The sequence below is a fragment of the Schistocerca americana genome, chromosome 4 (assembly GCF_021461395.2).
Source record: "Schistocerca americana isolate TAMUIC-IGC-003095 chromosome 4, iqSchAmer2.1, whole genome shotgun sequence".
Lineage (NCBI taxonomy): Eukaryota > Metazoa > Arthropoda > Insecta > Orthoptera > Acrididae > Schistocerca > Schistocerca americana.
Window position 1 is genome coordinate 353,406,992 of NC_060122.1, and position 16,693 is coordinate 353,423,684.

General features: G+C 43.3%; 1 pseudogene; it reads right to left on the reverse strand.

Annotated features, from left to right (window-relative positions):
* Positions 1–10,511: 10,511 nt before the first annotated feature.
* LOC124614201 lies at positions 10,512–10,629 on the reverse strand (annotated as a pseudogene).
* Between the last annotated feature and the right edge of the window lie 6,064 nt (positions 10,630–16,693).

A 16,693-nucleotide genomic window follows, 5' to 3' on the forward strand; every position in this document is an offset into this window, starting at 1 on the left:
AATCACGTGCTTTATAAGGAGGCCTCGACAGCGTGCAGACGTCACAATACACACCAGAGGCCTTCTGTGTGCATTCTCTCCAAAGAAGAATGGAGCGAGAATGAAGGGTCTTGTGAATGCAGACCACACAATCACATACGGCGAGTGTGCAACACGGGGCTCTATAGTACCCCAAATTCGCCACTTCTGTATATTCACTGCGCTGTAAAATGTGTCTCGTTACTCATAGGAATGCTGCCAGGCCACATGTGATCAAATTCGATACGTACCAGAAACCGAATACCAAATTCAGAACGTTGCATCGGATGATGGGAGACCACTTGGTGCATCTCTGGATCTTGTACGGTAACCATTTTAAAATAGACTGTAAAACGTTCTATACTGTTGACCATAGCATGGACAATTCTTGTGACACTACACGAGCACTAACACTACCCACAGAACGTACTGTATGGTCAGTTACAGCAACAGCAACTTATTCAATAACTTCCACCAGGATAGGATGCCTTCCTCTTCCAGGTGTTACAGCATGCTCACCCGCGTTTTTAAATTTCATTATCATCTTCTTTAAACTATTTAATGGCATCGAGCCTCTCTTCAGATCTTAAAGTCGGCGATGCTCTCTCAGTACAGCACAGCAATTGCTGCCGTTCACGTACGAGTAACACAGTCTCACTAAAAGCGCACTTTCCCTCTTATCGATTGCCACTCTGCTCACTCATGTTATGACTTGTCAAGTGACAGTGTGGATGTCATACCATCATACTGTGTACAGCACAGAATTTACACCTGGTGGCCACAATTGGGATTAATTTGTTTACAGTTTATATGGGTTCGCCATTAACACGTTAGCATATCTACCAAGTCTCTCTGTCATACGACAACTGCAGCCCACACTGGACGTACGTGAGTAGCACACTATAATTGTTACTAGCCGGTACTACAACCCCCGCCCCTTACGTATCGCTCCTGTAGAAATCGCCGAAACAGGATCGGACTAAATACAGCGTACAGAGAGACTTTCAAGCAAACGTTCTACTCGTGATCCCTGCGGGAATCGAAAGGGAAGAAGCGCTGATAATTGGTGGTAACAGCAAATACGGTGTGGCACGCAGTTCACAGTGGTTTGCTGAGTTCAGGCGTAGATGTCACCATTCTGGAAAATCCGGACACAAAATGATTTGTTCACTCGAGAAGAGAGGAAGAAGTCACAAGGTACCATGCGACGAGACCAGGCAAAATTTGATACTCAGTAGAAGCAACATATATGACCGCGTCGAGATGATGATGATGATGTTTGGTTCGTGGGGCGCTCAACTGCGTGGTTATCAGCGCCCGTACAATTACCCAATCTTTGCTCAGTCCAATTTCGCCACTTTCCTGGATGATGATGAAATGATGAGGACAACACAAACACCCAGTCATCTCGAGGCAGGCGAAAATCCCTGACCCCGCCGGGAATCGAACCCGGGACCCCGTGCTCGGGAAGCGAGAACGCTACCGCCAGACCACGAGCGGCGGACATATGACCGCGTCATGTGCAGAACGAGCTGGAGGGTTATCGTCGTGCAGAAACACCCCTTTCAACAGCTTCGTGTGACACTTTGGCTGCCACGGGTAACATAGTCGCGAGATTTTCGTTATATGCTCCTTTGAGGGTTCGGCTCTTCCAAGGATAATTTGTTTGCATCACGCTATAGTGTTCCCAAAAAACAGTAACTACTATTTTTTTGTAATTCTCTCAAGTATATACCGCATGTAAATAACGTTACTTTACAAATGTTGTAGTGATGATTATGGAATTTCATTTACGCTGTATTCCATATTTGTAATATGTATGTAACTTTGTGCATCCTAGAACATGCCTGGACATGGAATTTTAAAGTAAAGACTGCAGTGCCGGACGACGAAAACGCTTTAGATATTCATAACTGCACTGTAGCCACTCCTAGCAATCTTAGATTTTCTTCTGGAGGAGGTTGAATGGAAACTGTAACGGGCAGTCAAATGGAAGATCTGGTCTTACGTTAAATCAGTAAGTGGCTCGAAACAGCATATCCAGACACTCCGGGATGGTGATGGCATTGAAGCAGAGGATGACACCGTAAACCTGAAATACTAAACAGCTTTTTCCAAAGCACTGCAGTTCCTTCTCTAAATCCTCGCACAAACGAAAAAATGGCTGACATCGAAATAAGTGTTCAAGGAATAGAAAAGCAACTTGAATCACTCTACAGAGGAAAGTCCACTGGACCTGACGGGATACCAGTTCGATTCTACACAGAGTACGCGAAAGAACTTGCCCCCCTTCTAACACCCGTGTACAGCAAGTCTCTAGAGGAACGGAAGGTTCCAAATGATTGGAAAAGAGCACAGGTAGTCCCAGTCTTCAAGAAGGATCGTCGAGCAGATGCGCAAAACTATAGACCTATATCTCTGACGTCGATCTTTCGTAGAATTTTACAACATGTTTTTTGCTCGAGTATCATGTCGTTTTTGGAAACCCAGAATCTACTCTGTAGGAATCAACATGGATTCCGGAAACAGCGATCGTGTGAGCCCCAACTCGCTTTATTTGTTCATGAGACCCAGAAAATATTAGATACAGGCTCCCAGGAAGATGCTATTTTCCTTGACTTCCGGAAGGCGTTCGATACAGTTCCGCACTGTCGCCTGATAAACAAAGTAAGAGCCTACGGAATATCAGACCAGCTGTGTGGCTGGATTGAAGAGTTTTAGCAAACAGAACACAACATGTTGTTATCAATGGAGAGACATCTACAGACGTTAAAGTAACCTCTGGCGTGCCACAGGGGAGTGTTATGGGACCATTGCTTTTCACAATATATATAAATGACCTAGTAGATAGTGTCGGAATTTCCATGCGGCTTTTCGCGGATGATTCTGTAGTATACAGAGAAGTTGCATCATTAGAAAATTGTAGCGAAATGTAGGAAGATCTGCAGCGGATAGGCACTTGGTGCAGAGAGTGGCAACTGACCCTTAACATAGACAAATGTAATGTATTGCGAATACATAGAAAGACGGATCCTTTATTGTATGATTATATGATAGCGGAACGAACACTGGTAGCAGTTATTTCTGTAAAATATCTGGGAGTAAGCGTGCGGAACGATTTGAAGTGGAATGATCATATAAAATTAATTGTTGCTAAGGCGGGTACCAGGTTGAGATTCATTGGGAGAGTCCTTAGAAAATGTAGTCCATCAACAAAGGAGGTGGCTTACAAAACACTCGCTGCTCATCAGTGTGCGATCTGTACCAGATCGGGTTGACGGAGGAGATAGAGAAGATCCAAAGAAGAGCGGCGCGTTTTGTCACAAGTTTATTTAGTAACCGTGATAGCGTTACGGAGATGTTTAGCAAACTCAAGTGGCAGACTCTGCAAGAGAGGCACTGTGCATCGCGGTGTACCTTGCTCACCAGGTTTCGAGAGGGTGCGTTTCTGGATGAGGTATCGAATATATTGCTTCCCCCTACTTCTGCCTCCCGAGGAGTTCACGAAGGTAAAATTAGAGAGATTCGAGCGCGCACGGAGGCTTTCAGACAGTCGTTTCCCGCGAACCATACGCGACTGGAACAGAAAAGGGAGGTAATGACAGTGGCACGTAAAGTGCCCTCCGCCACACACCGTTGGGTGGCTTGCGGAGTATAAATGTAGATGTAGATGTAGAAAACCAAACACCCACCATAATAAACAGTGCACTAGACAGGTGGCTCCATTGTCGTTGCGTTTCGATACTGTCACCGCTTTGGTGGGGGAATGGCGTAGCCTCACACCACAGAAGCACCCAGTTGTTGGGTTCTGAAACTGATTGTTGGCGGACTGGTCTAATGTGTTCTCCCAATTGCTGACGTGGAAGCAAGAAAAGAAGAGCAGAGAGATGCTTCTGTGTCTGAGGGTAATGGAGTAAAAAAAAATGGTTCAAATGGCTCTGAGCACTATGGGACTTAACATCTACGGTCATCAGTCCCCTAGAACTTAGGGCTACTTAAACCTAACTAACCTAAGGACATCACACAACACCCAGTCATCACGAGGCAGAGAAAATCCCTGACCCCGCCGGGAATCGAACCCGGGAACCCGGGCGTGGGAAGCGAGAACGCTACCGCACGACCACGAGCTGCAGACGGTAATGGAGTACACGAAATTCATCGCCATAATTCCGCTGTGTACGGTGGGTGAACACTGCACGTCCGTGAAGTGACGTGGTAGGGGGGATTACGGATTAGGGAACACATCACTGCAAGACGATTCGCTCCCAGGACAGGTCAATCGAGCCATTACACCTGATTGATGGGGCGGATTGATGAGCCTATCTGGAGAGGCCGATGAAGGGTGAAATACGTGTTCAGGCCGGCATTACCACAAAATTTGCTCCCAGTGGATGCCACGTCACCTGAGGGCGGGTCGGAAGATGGACAGAATGGTGTCACGTCTGAGTCATATGCTGCGGTAGCATGACGAAGGGGATGTGTTTCTGTCTCGTATCTTCACAGGGGACGATATATGGTGCCCCCATTTGAGCCCGAGAGTAAACGCCAAAACCAACACTCCACGCTACTGAAATCCAACGCTGGCCGCTCGTCCTCGAGCGTGAAACCACATCGATGCGCAGTGTTATAAAGACACTTTGCAGGAACTGAAAAGTGCCATAGAGTCAAAATCCCCAGGAATTCTGTCGGAAGTAATCAACCTGTTGGACGGTAACGTCCGCCACCATTATGCCCACTGGATGAAGGCGACGCTTCAGCGATTTGGTTGGGTAGCACTGCAGCATCGTATGTACAGCCCGGATCTTTTTACAGTATGACATTCACATCCTTGGCGACCTGAAGGTAGACATGCGTGGTCGTCGGTTTCAGTCGGTCGAGGAAGTGTGAGAGTGTGTGCGGTTGTGGATCCGTCAGCGGCGGACCGCTTTCCACGAAACAGGAATTGATCGTTTCGTCTCCCAGTGGGATAAATGTCTTCCGCGAATGGCGATTACTTATGAATGGAAATATTACATGGTCCCATTGTGGTGGATGTTTGGTTTTTATTTGACTTCCCTCATACAACACGCACAAAATATTAGATAACTTTATTAAAACTTGAACAATCTGAAATACTTAACTTGGAAAAACTCCAAGTACACGGGAATTTCAAGTATTTGTTACTGTCGCTGGACTATAACGTATCTCTTGATACACCACAGAATGATAGTCGTCTTTCAGAAATTCGATGCAATTCTGATTTGTATTACAACTCGCGCTGCTGGATCTGAAGATTGACGATGCTGACGACGTAAGCGATGATTACATTGTGTGGGCTGAGCGGCACTGCGTTCTGACGTATATATTCTTCCAGCAGAAGCGGCGTACGGAACCTCTTGAAGACTTGTCTACGCCAACGTCACAATTTCGTTGCTGTGTAAAGCAATGATTGGCCTTACTTGTGGTTCCGTCGTGACGTACCAACATTGCCATCAGACCTGATTCTTCGAATGATACCACAAAAACCATTATGTGGTCTTATAAAGTTCGTTGGAAGCAAATTGTGCGTCATCTGCTCTTTTTATTTTCCATTGTTGATTTATAAAAGGTGATATGGAGACACTTAGCGTACCGGAGTATTTATGTCTTCTTCTTCTTCTTCTTCTTCTTCTTCTTCTGCACACTGCAGATTAGGCATTCTTGCTCGTACCGGCTTCTCAGCTGTTTTCAGCGTATTCTGGGCCGTCCTCTCTTCTTTCCCTCGGCATGTACTCCAACGTTGTCTTGGGATGTCTGGTTCATTCCATGGGTGTGCAAAATAGACCAGAATTGTACATATGTGTGGCTATGGCACATTTTGTGTGGTACTTAGGTATGGAAGCTAACAGTATATGCGTTCGTAATTCCGCTGTGAGCTCTCAGCTGAACGAAAATGATCACTCCCTCTCTAAACACATAAACTGTCATTCCATACCATTCATGGCTTCTATGAGAAATAGTTTTAATTCAGCACTTAATTCGTAAATTACGCTCGACCTATCAGCCTTATAAAACGGTCTTTTTCAGTATATTCCTTACTTTTACATACACTAGCGGCGCTTGTGAGAATTTTCTTTATAAATCTGTATACACTTCCATATTTAAAGACTGATTATGTCACCTAGAAGCCTATTTGTCTTTCCTTCCCAGGAGTTAACAATTGAAAATGCAGTGGCGCCTAGATTCTTCTTTTAACAATTTTTTTTTCAGGGTGAGATTGCATAACATGACATACGTGGATATTGAAACGGTTATCCTGTAAACAAAGAATATAAGGGCACCTTGTTACTGAAACGAATGGTTTATATCAAAAAAATTATAGAAAATAATGACAAACACGGTAATTGTGGTGTGTACATGGTACAGGATGTCCCACACGAAAGAGGCCCACAAACACGTGTAGCAATTCCGCTGAAACTGTGACGTTTGACGTGGCAACACTACACTCTGCAACATCGTTTGACGCGACAATGCATTTCCACGCATCGCTGTGACTGGAGCTCAGTTTTCAGTATTTACTGACAACGTATCGCGATTCTGTCGAAGAACGCGTGTTTCTTGTGAAACAATATTGGATTGCTCGTTCCATTAAGACATGTCAGCGAATGTTTGTTTAAGGTTTTAGTGACCAGCATATAACGTCTAACTGGTGCATACCAAGTTAGTGAACAAGATGGAAAGCAATGGAACGGTGTTGATCTTCGCTCTGGGGGACGGCGGCTATTATCGGAAGACGAAGTGACTGCCGTGATAAAACGATTGTTGGCCTCACCTTTAAAGTCCGTTCGACATTTATCTCAGGGATGTGGAATGTCGCAAGCACATGCCACAGAGTTGCGATGAAAGCCCGCGTGTATCCATACAGGTTTACAGTTGTTCAGGAACTGAATGTCAGTGACAAAGACAACCCATTATACTATGTCGTCGGTTTCAGCAATTTATTCCTCAGAGGCCAGGAACATTTTAATACATATGGGTCAGTAATGAGACGTGGTTCCACCTCTCTGGAAACGCAAACTCAAAATACACGTTCGTGGTGCAATGAAAATCCACATGTGCCGGTCGAGCAACCCCTGCATTCACAAAACATTTGCGTGTTCTGTCCAATATCACAGCTTCGCATTATAGGACCAACTGCAGATGAAGAACTTACCTTCGGATGGTACCGACAGCATGGCGCCACATGCCACACGTCTCGAGTGACCACGGCTGAGGTCGAATCATTTCTGCCATGCTGGCAAAGTGATTTCGAAATGACAGTGGACCCGAAGGTGGTTTTAACACCACCTCACTTATTCCTCTGGTGTGGCCTAAAAGCCAAGGTCTACAGGAACAAAACACACAAATCGGAAGATTTAAGAGAGAACATCAACCGTAAAATCCAGGCAGTGACACTCGATAATCAGCAGGGTCGTGTTCCACTGTGTTTGCAAGTCGAGGGCAGTCATTTCCAGCACCTTTGGTGATTCACTTTTGTTTCCCCACGTCAGCAACGTATGACATGTTCCTTTCATTTCGTTTTCTGATTTTTATACAAAGTTTATTTTAAGGTCACGTTTGTTTGTGGGGCCTCATTCAATTGGGACACCCTGTGTATTTTGCGTAGGAATCATGCGGATAAGGTAAGAGAGATTACGACACTTGAGCGAGGCGTATACAAAATCATCTGTCCCTCGTTGCACTCTGGCTTGGAACTGATGGAACTGACAGGAAGTCGCTAATATTGTTGCTAAGGGCCTTCCCCATTCTCTGTGCGGTGCCTTGTTGAGTGTGTTTGTAGACGTAAGTATAGTAAAAATACTTTCACTTGCCAAAATCGCATAAACTGGTTTCGAGAGATGTAACTCTCGTCCCCTGGTCTTCAAAAAATGTTTTGTTAGAAAACGTGTTCATTGTAAGTTAGAACGTCATGCCATGCTGTCATTAAGGTGAATAAAATATAGCACACTATACAAAGTTTTGTTATAAACAAAACATTTACGGTACATTTAAAAAGTACCTAGTACACATGGCCTTTCCGTATAGTTAGCGCTCACACACAATTGTTAAGTTTTAAAAATCACAATATGTTATGAAAAGCACATTTGAACATCTATTTATGTTTGCGTCACATGTTCCGTGCACTGCCGACCCACCTTAAACGAGGTATATGGACGTTATGGACATGACCACGTGCACATCTTCAAACTGAAGATCAAAAATTAAAAATATGTTATCTACTGAAAGTCCTTTACCAAGTAAAGCAGATCGCTCCTTACAATTTCTCATCATGAAAAAATTCAGTCTAAATATAGAAAATATGTTTACTCATCCTAATCAAAATTTCACTGTGCATAAAGAACGAAAGGGAAAAAAGTGAGGAAACAGTCAATAAATCCCAATTTTCCATCCCACAGTTGGGTCTAAACAAGCAACATTGAGACAAAATCTTGAATTATATATTAATTATTTTCCTTATACGCTATTATAAAGAAAAGTAATGTAATGGAAGTTACGTAGATGTCTCTGTCACAGATTGTACAGTAATTCTGCAATTAGTTGTTCGTTTTAATTTTCTTTATTTATTTCATGCCTTAATGTAAGTGAAGCTGTATGGCAATATGTAGTATGAATTTGTAACAGTATACAGTCAATGCAATTATTTAAATGATGAATGCTAAAAGAAATGACGATTTGCCATTTAAACATATAGCTACAAAGTCTTGAGTGTCGACAGTAAAAAATCCGTGTCCGCAATATTAACCCAACACAGTCTGATTTCAAATCTTACCCTGAAATTGTTTCAAGACTTAACAGCACACAAGACGACGTGCCGCGCCAGGAACGGCTATTTCATTTAGCTCTTTATTGATTAATTTGCCTGTTGACAACACAGTAACCGTCATCTAGCCTTGGTTCAGTGGTCATCAAAATAGCAACAGTGCGCCGACACCAGAGACCGTCCAACTCGATGACGGCACGACGTGAGACAAGTGAATCTTCCAGTGATCTCCCCACCGAATCAATCTTTGCCTTGCATCGTGTGAAGACAACAGCATAACAGACAATCATGTCGACACTTAAGAAATTCTGAGAACTGCCATCTTACATCCCTTAAAAGAAACAGCAAAGCATAGTTTTTATTGCATATTATTTAATGAACAATACAAAACTTTCTAGAAGCTACAAACTGCAGCCCTGCTGAATGATAAGAGTTGTGACAATATTTCCGTCACTGATATGATAGTTTTACAGAAGCATTTATTTGCAGTAGGGGTAGGATCCGATATCCTTTCGCTTAGCAAGGATGAGATACAACCTAACATGCCACATACCATACGATAACTGAATGTAACGATTACTTTGCGGCTAATTTTCAGTCCCACATATTACATAAAGTGATTACATCACCTCTTATCCAAAATTTCATTTTATACTGTGTTAATTAGTTCAGGTTCAGCTTTAATTTTTCCTCCAGATATTTCAAGAATTTATTAGAAACAAGTCTTCAGAAACACCGACCTTTCAGTTAGTTGTTTTATGAGTGTGAATGACGGTGTGTGAGACTGTCACTTGGCCCATCTCAGAGAGGAGTAGGAGGAAAGCTAGCTACAAGCCGATTCGGTGGGTAAATTCACTCAGTATGAAGAATCTGCTCTTCAGACGAGTCTGACAGAGAAGGCCTGGCATTTTGAGATAACGCTAAACTTGTGTGCGAAACGTAAGGATGAAGATAGCTTCCCCATGATGTGTCACTGCCAAGTAACATAGCTGTCCAGTCACATTAATGTGATCATCTGTTAAATACCTGAGTAACCATCTTTTGCAGCGTGGCCCGTTGTAAGACGTGGACGAAGGGCGCCAGTGAGGTTGTGAAAGGTACCGACAAGGACGAGAACCCATACCGACTCCTGTGTTGCGACCAGCTGCACTAAGTTTCGCGTTTAGGGATGCAAGACGTGTACAGCCCGGTCGAAGTGATTCCACAGATTCTTTATTAGGTTTAAATAAAGAGAGTTTGGTGTCCAGAGAAGTACAGTAATCCTGATGCTGTTACACCACGCGCGTACACTGAGAGCTGTGTGGCACGTGGCAGCGTCCAGCTAGTAGGTCCACTGTGCCGAGAAAAAACAGACTGCATTTATGGGTGGATATAGTCCTCAAGGATCGATATATACTCGTTTTCATCCACTGTGCCTTCCAGAACGATGATATCACGAAGGAAATGCGTTCCTCAAACCGTTACACTCCCTCTTTCGACGTGTACCCTTCTGACGATTGTTGCAAACTCCTACCGAATAGGCCATGAAGGCCCAACGATACTGATCGGCCGCCGTGTCACCCTCAGCCAATAGGCGTCACTGGATGCGGATATGGAGGGGCATGTGGTCAGCACACCGCTCTCCCGGCCGTATGTCAGTTTCCGGGACCGGAGCCACTGCTTCTCAATCAAGTAGCTCCTCAGTTTGCCTCAAAAGGGATGAGTGCGCCCCGCTTGCCAACAGCCCTCAGCAGACCGGATGGTCACCCATCCAAATGCTAGCTCAGTCCGACAGCGCTTAACTTCGGTGATCTGACGGGAACCGGTGTTACCACTGCGGTAAGGCCATTGGCCGTCGATTGTTGTAGGGTGTTTGTTTTCCGACTTTTCGGGCCGTACACGTCAATGGCCATCTGCCCGATGGAACATAAAACACGATCCACCTCAAAAGTCCACCTGTCGCCTCTCAGTGGATGTCCAGTAGTTCCTTGCAAATTTCAGCCTTCGCACTCATGAACAGCATTCAGCATAGGTGCATGAACCACGCGTCTATAACGGAGGCAGATATGCAGCAACGTTCGCTAAACGGTCGTTGAGAACACACTGTTGGTAGGCTCTGCATTCATCCGGGTAGTCAGTTGCTCAACATTTGATGGTTCATTCACCCTTACCTATCTTCGTATCCCTCGTTCACCCTGTTTATGGCCCGTGTTGTACTACACTTGCCTCGGCGCCAATTTTGGATAGCGTCATGTTACCATGCATTGTATACTTTAACGACTGCTTCCATACTTGGCCCGAAAGCCAATTATTATGTCCTTTCAGACGTCAGATAAACCGCTCCGTTTCCGCGTTACGACATCGACTGCACTGTTTTCCGCGTCCCCTGACATGCTTTGTACACTCTCCGATGCTAGTGCCGCCAGCTATCGTCTGTGAGTGGTTGTTGCACGTTGACGTCGAACATGGGTGGTGGTCACATTAATGTCACCGGACCGTGTAGAAAGAAGTGCAACAGTGTAATTCAGACTGTAACCGAAAGAAATACGCAAGGAGACGAACAGAGATGACACTTTTATTCAAAGATAATAATTACACAGAAATTACTGTGATTCATGATGATCCCCTGGACATTACAAAAGGGGGAACATGGTTCTTAACACAGAGTGTGACCACCACGGCCAACAGTATGTACTGTGCAACGTGCTCCCAACTGGCCACTGGGTTGGTAAAGAGTTTTTGTGGTAGAACGTCCCAGTCCTCCGTCCAGCGCGGTTGACAACCGCTCGATGGTCGTTCTTGCATGTGGATTTGCTGCAAAGCGTCTCCTCGACGCATCCCATATGTGTCCAATAGGATTTGAGTCGGGGGAACGGACAGGCCACTCCATTCGCCGAATATCCTCTCGTTCCAAGAGCATCTCCACCTGCGCCATTCGAAGCGGTCGCGCGTTTTCATCCATAAAAATGAAAACAGTGCCGAATGCTCTCCAGAAAATACGAACATTGGGAAGGAGTACCGTATACAGTAAAGTTGACTAATCAATACAAGTGAGGTCAAAACGATCACCTTCGACAGTGCTGGACGTTCCCGGGTATGATAAAAAGGTGGGACCAACCAATGCATCCAGGAACATCGTCGAAGATAATCGTTTTGGTGGTCTAAGTGTTATGGTATGGGAAGGTATAATATTTCATGGGGTAGTGACCTGCGAATCTTTGAACGTGTTAAACTCACAGGTCAACGTTATTGTGCCACTGTACTTGTGAGGTCCTGCCCAATCTTCTCTTACAGGGTTGAAACTTCCCCTTCAAAAATTAAGAATGACTGTACTGGTAAACTTCTACGTTATTTGATTTTCAAACAGCTGAGCAAAACTGAACGTACTCAGACAGTTCTCTCTTTACTTATTCTGACCATCTCTAAACTGACTCACAATATTTTTTTAGCGCAGCTCAATCTGACTTTCAATAATCCCTACAAAAGAACGGCCCTGACTAACAATAACCTATACCTTTCATGAGTCACATCCCTCACAAAAATCTTCGTTACTCGAACTACTTCAATACAACGAGCGCCAATACTGCCAGCTAAATAAAAGATTCTAACTACTGATGGCACTAACTACTGATAGGCATAGTTAGCAAATGAAAGATTTTGATAGAGAACAAACAATATACTGGGTGATCAAAAAGTCAGTATAAATTTGAAAACTTAATAAACCACGGAATAATGTAGATAGAGAGGTAAAAATCGACACACATGCTTGGAATGAACTGCGATTTTATTAGAACAAAAGAAAAAAAAGTATTGCTAGACGCTTGAAAGATCTCTTGCGAACGTCGTTTGGTGATGATCGTGTGCTCAGCCGCCACTTTCGTCATGCTTGGCTTCCCAGGTCGCCAGACCTCAGTCCGTGCGATTATTGGCTTTGGGGTTACCTGAAGTCGCAAGTGTATCGTGATCGACCGACATCTCTGGGGATGCTGAAAGACAACATCCGGCGCCAATGCCTCACCATAACTCCGGACATGCCTTACAGTGCTGTTCACAACATTACTCCTCGACTACAGCTATTGTTGAGGAATGATGGTGGACATATTGAGCATTTCCTGCAAAGAACATCATCTTTGCTTTGTCTTACTTTGTTATGCTAATTATTGCTATTCTGATCAGATGAAGCGCCATCTACCGGCCATTTTTTGAACTGTTGTATTTTTTTGGTTCTAATAAACCCAATGTCATTCCAAGCATGTGTGTCAATTTGTGCCTCTCTATCTACATTATTCCGTGATTTATTCAGTTTTCAAATTTATACTGACTTTTGATCACCCGGTATTTACCTTAATAGTGTTCAAAAGTCATGATATATATATATATATATATATATATATATATATATATATATATATATATCAGTTCATGACATTCAGTCCTGCAAATTTCCTTTTTCTGACGGATACTCGTCCAGGTCGTCTGCTCTCAAAACTCTGGCATCTCTCTCTCCACATGCACCACTGCTGGCGGCTCACCTCCAACTGGAGTTGTGGCGATTCGTGAATGAGTCGTTCATTTGACGACTCTAAATAAAGAATAGTAAGAATCGAATCGTGATACGGACGAATCGTAAGAACAATTGCGTGTTTCCGAGTCGTGACGATATCAAGTTCCAACGATTCATCGATTCTTACAAGTTAGTACGCTATACTTCGAAGGCAACCTCCAAATCATGCCGACTGCCGAGTCGTGCCGAATGATTACCACCTCCAGATGGCAGTCAAGTGGAGGATGCGCGTGAACAAAGGAAGCTCGGGAGGAACATACGAAGTTCGTGGGCCGTAATATTACTCGTGAAAACCAAGCTGACACGTGGCGGTGGCTAACGGGAACGAGCGTAAAGGCATTTCCCATTTACTATCGCTACCATCAGCCACCGCGCTGACCTCAGCTTAGTTTGCGCGAGTAATACACGAACTAGTGATGACAAACGATATACAGCGAGTACACAGCTCCCAATAAACACGATTAAAATGAAGAAATCCAAGTATGATGAATAAATACCTCTTATTTGTTGCAGATGCAATGCAAAACACACACACCTTCTTTACACACGCCCAATAGCACTTGGATTATGTATTATATTTCGCGTATCTCGAAAACGGCCCTAACGATTTGGATGAAATTTTGTATTTAGACTGGTTATTGCTTTTTGAGTTCGCCTACATAGTTCCATTCTTTCGTAAAAAGTCAATTTTACAATACATATATTCTACATAGTTCCATTCGTAAAAACGCAATTTTATATTATAAAAACGCTATTTCACATGTTTTATAGCGCCATCTCGTAAGAATTTGTTAGTACGTATTGAATGTAGTTAAGGTTTTTAGAAGATATGAAAGTTAAGCTAAATTTGCTGTGTGGGAGGGCTGTCAGCTGCGTTATGAATTACAAGGGAGATGTGGACTTGGAAAGACATCTTAGCACAGAAAAACATAGGATGATATGAGCCAAACAACGTCTGACTCACTGCTAGATTTTGTTACTATAAAACAGACGTCTGTAGTTAGATACGTTCAAGCCACACAACCAAACTGGCATTCCACTTAATTTTGCACAACCTTTCGCACAAATCGACTCCTCTTTCCTGGCATACTGAAACAAAACAATAGATGCAATCAAATCAAACGTGACCTTTCATCAATTAAGGCATTACACATATAAATCGAGAATCACACTTGTAACGTCATATGCATGTTTACTCATAAATAAACTATTTCTGGCATATCTTATCATGACACAGTTCGATTCTAACCCCATTGACAATTTGAGACATGTCCTGCCATCTGTGAGTAAGATGTAGAACTTTTTGCATTCCGTAAGAATCGTGCCATCGCAGACTAGAGTGAATCGTGAAAGAATCGTAGGAATCGATTCACAATGTGAGATTGAATCGTAGGAATCGAATCGGGAAAAAGAATCGTGTTGCCCAACTCCACCTCCAAATGCCCAACGCTAGGCGCTGTTCACATCCACCTGCCCAACACTACACAATAGAGTTGTGGTGATTCGTGAATGAGTCGTTCATTTGAACGACTCTAAACAAAGAGTCGTAAGAATCGAATCGTGATACGGACGAATCGTCGTTCAAAAGAATCGTAAGAACGATTGCGTGTTTCCGGGCCGTGACGATTCCAAGTTCCAACGATTCATCGATTCTTAGTACGCTATGCTTCGAAGGCAACTTATGAATCGTGCCGAATAATTACGACCGCCCGGTGGCAGTCAAGTGGAGGATGCGTGTGAACAAAGGAAGCTCGGAACGAACAAACGAAGTTCGTGGGTCGTAATATTACTCGTGAAAACCAAGCTGACATTTGGCGGTGGCTGACGGGAACGAGCGTAAAGGCATTTCCCATTTACTATCCCTATATAGTGCACATGGGCGGATTCATATCATCCTACGTTTTTCTGTGCTCTTTCCAATTCCACAGAACCTTATATTTCACAATAAAGCAACTGTCAGCCCTCACACACTGCAAATGTAGCTTAACTTTTTGTTTCGTCGAAATACAAAGCATAGGTATTTTGCTTTTAATTTGTCTCAGAACTTGCTTCTGCCACTACTATTTATGTGAGAAGACGACATACTTCTAAAGTGTAGGATACAATCGTATACAGCGACATTACTTCACTGCTAATTTGCTAATTCTGTTAGTCCCACCAGTGCCGCCACTAAATGGCTGTCGCACTAGACCAATATTACAGAGCGAATGTAAGCTCTCTAACCAATACCTTTTTTGACGGATCGCCGTGTAATACCGTCTTTAAAATTCTAGTTTTCGAATGTTACCGTGTTCAGATTCATACTAAATGTTAGTGAAATAACGTCGCGGTATACGATTGAATCCTATTGTTTAGAAGTATGTCGTCTTCTTACGTAAATAGCAGTGACAGCTGCAAGTTCTCAGACAAATTAAAAGCAAAATACCTATGATTTGTATTTAGAAGAAATGAAAGTTAAGCTAAATTTGCTGTGTGGGAGGGCTGTTAGCTGCGTTATGAATTACAAGGGTGATGTGGACTTGGAAAGACATTTAGCGCAGGAAAACTTAGGATGATATGAGGCAAGCCACGTCTGCCTCACTGCTAGATTTTGTTACTATAAAACAGAGGTCTGTAGTTAAATACGTTCAAGCCACACAACTAAACTGGCATACCACGTAATTTTGCACCATCTTCCGCACAAATCGACTCCTCTTTTCTGGCATACTGAAATAAAACAATAGATGCAATCAAATCAAACGTGACCTTTCAACAATTAAGGCATTACACATATAAATCGAGAATCACACTTGTAACGTCATATGCATGTTTACTCATAAATAAACTATTTCTGGCATATCTTATCATGACACAGTTCGATTCTAACCCCATTGACAATTTGAGACATGTCCTGCCATCTGTGAGTAAGATGTAGAACTTTTTGCATTCCGTAAGAATCGTGCCATCGAAGACTAGAATGAATCGTGAAAGAATCGTGAACGAATCGTAGTAATCGATTCGCAATGTGAGATTGAATCGTAGGAATCGAATCGGGAAAAAGAATCGTGTTGCCCAACTCTACTACACAAGCAAATATTCCAACGATGAGTCCAACTAGCCACAGATTGCACACAGCACAGCCAGAGATTTTCATACAGAGCGCTACGTGGCGTTACCAACATAAAAACCTAAACAGCCTACTTACAGGGTGCTAAAGGCTGCTGCTTTCTCGGATACAACAATTCAAGCAAATCACATTAATGGCTTTTATTACAATAAAGTAGACTGACAACACTTAACTTTGATTTACAAGAACGTATCGCAAGCGATGTGCGACATCCAAACAATCAGTGTCCATGCAACTGATTAATATA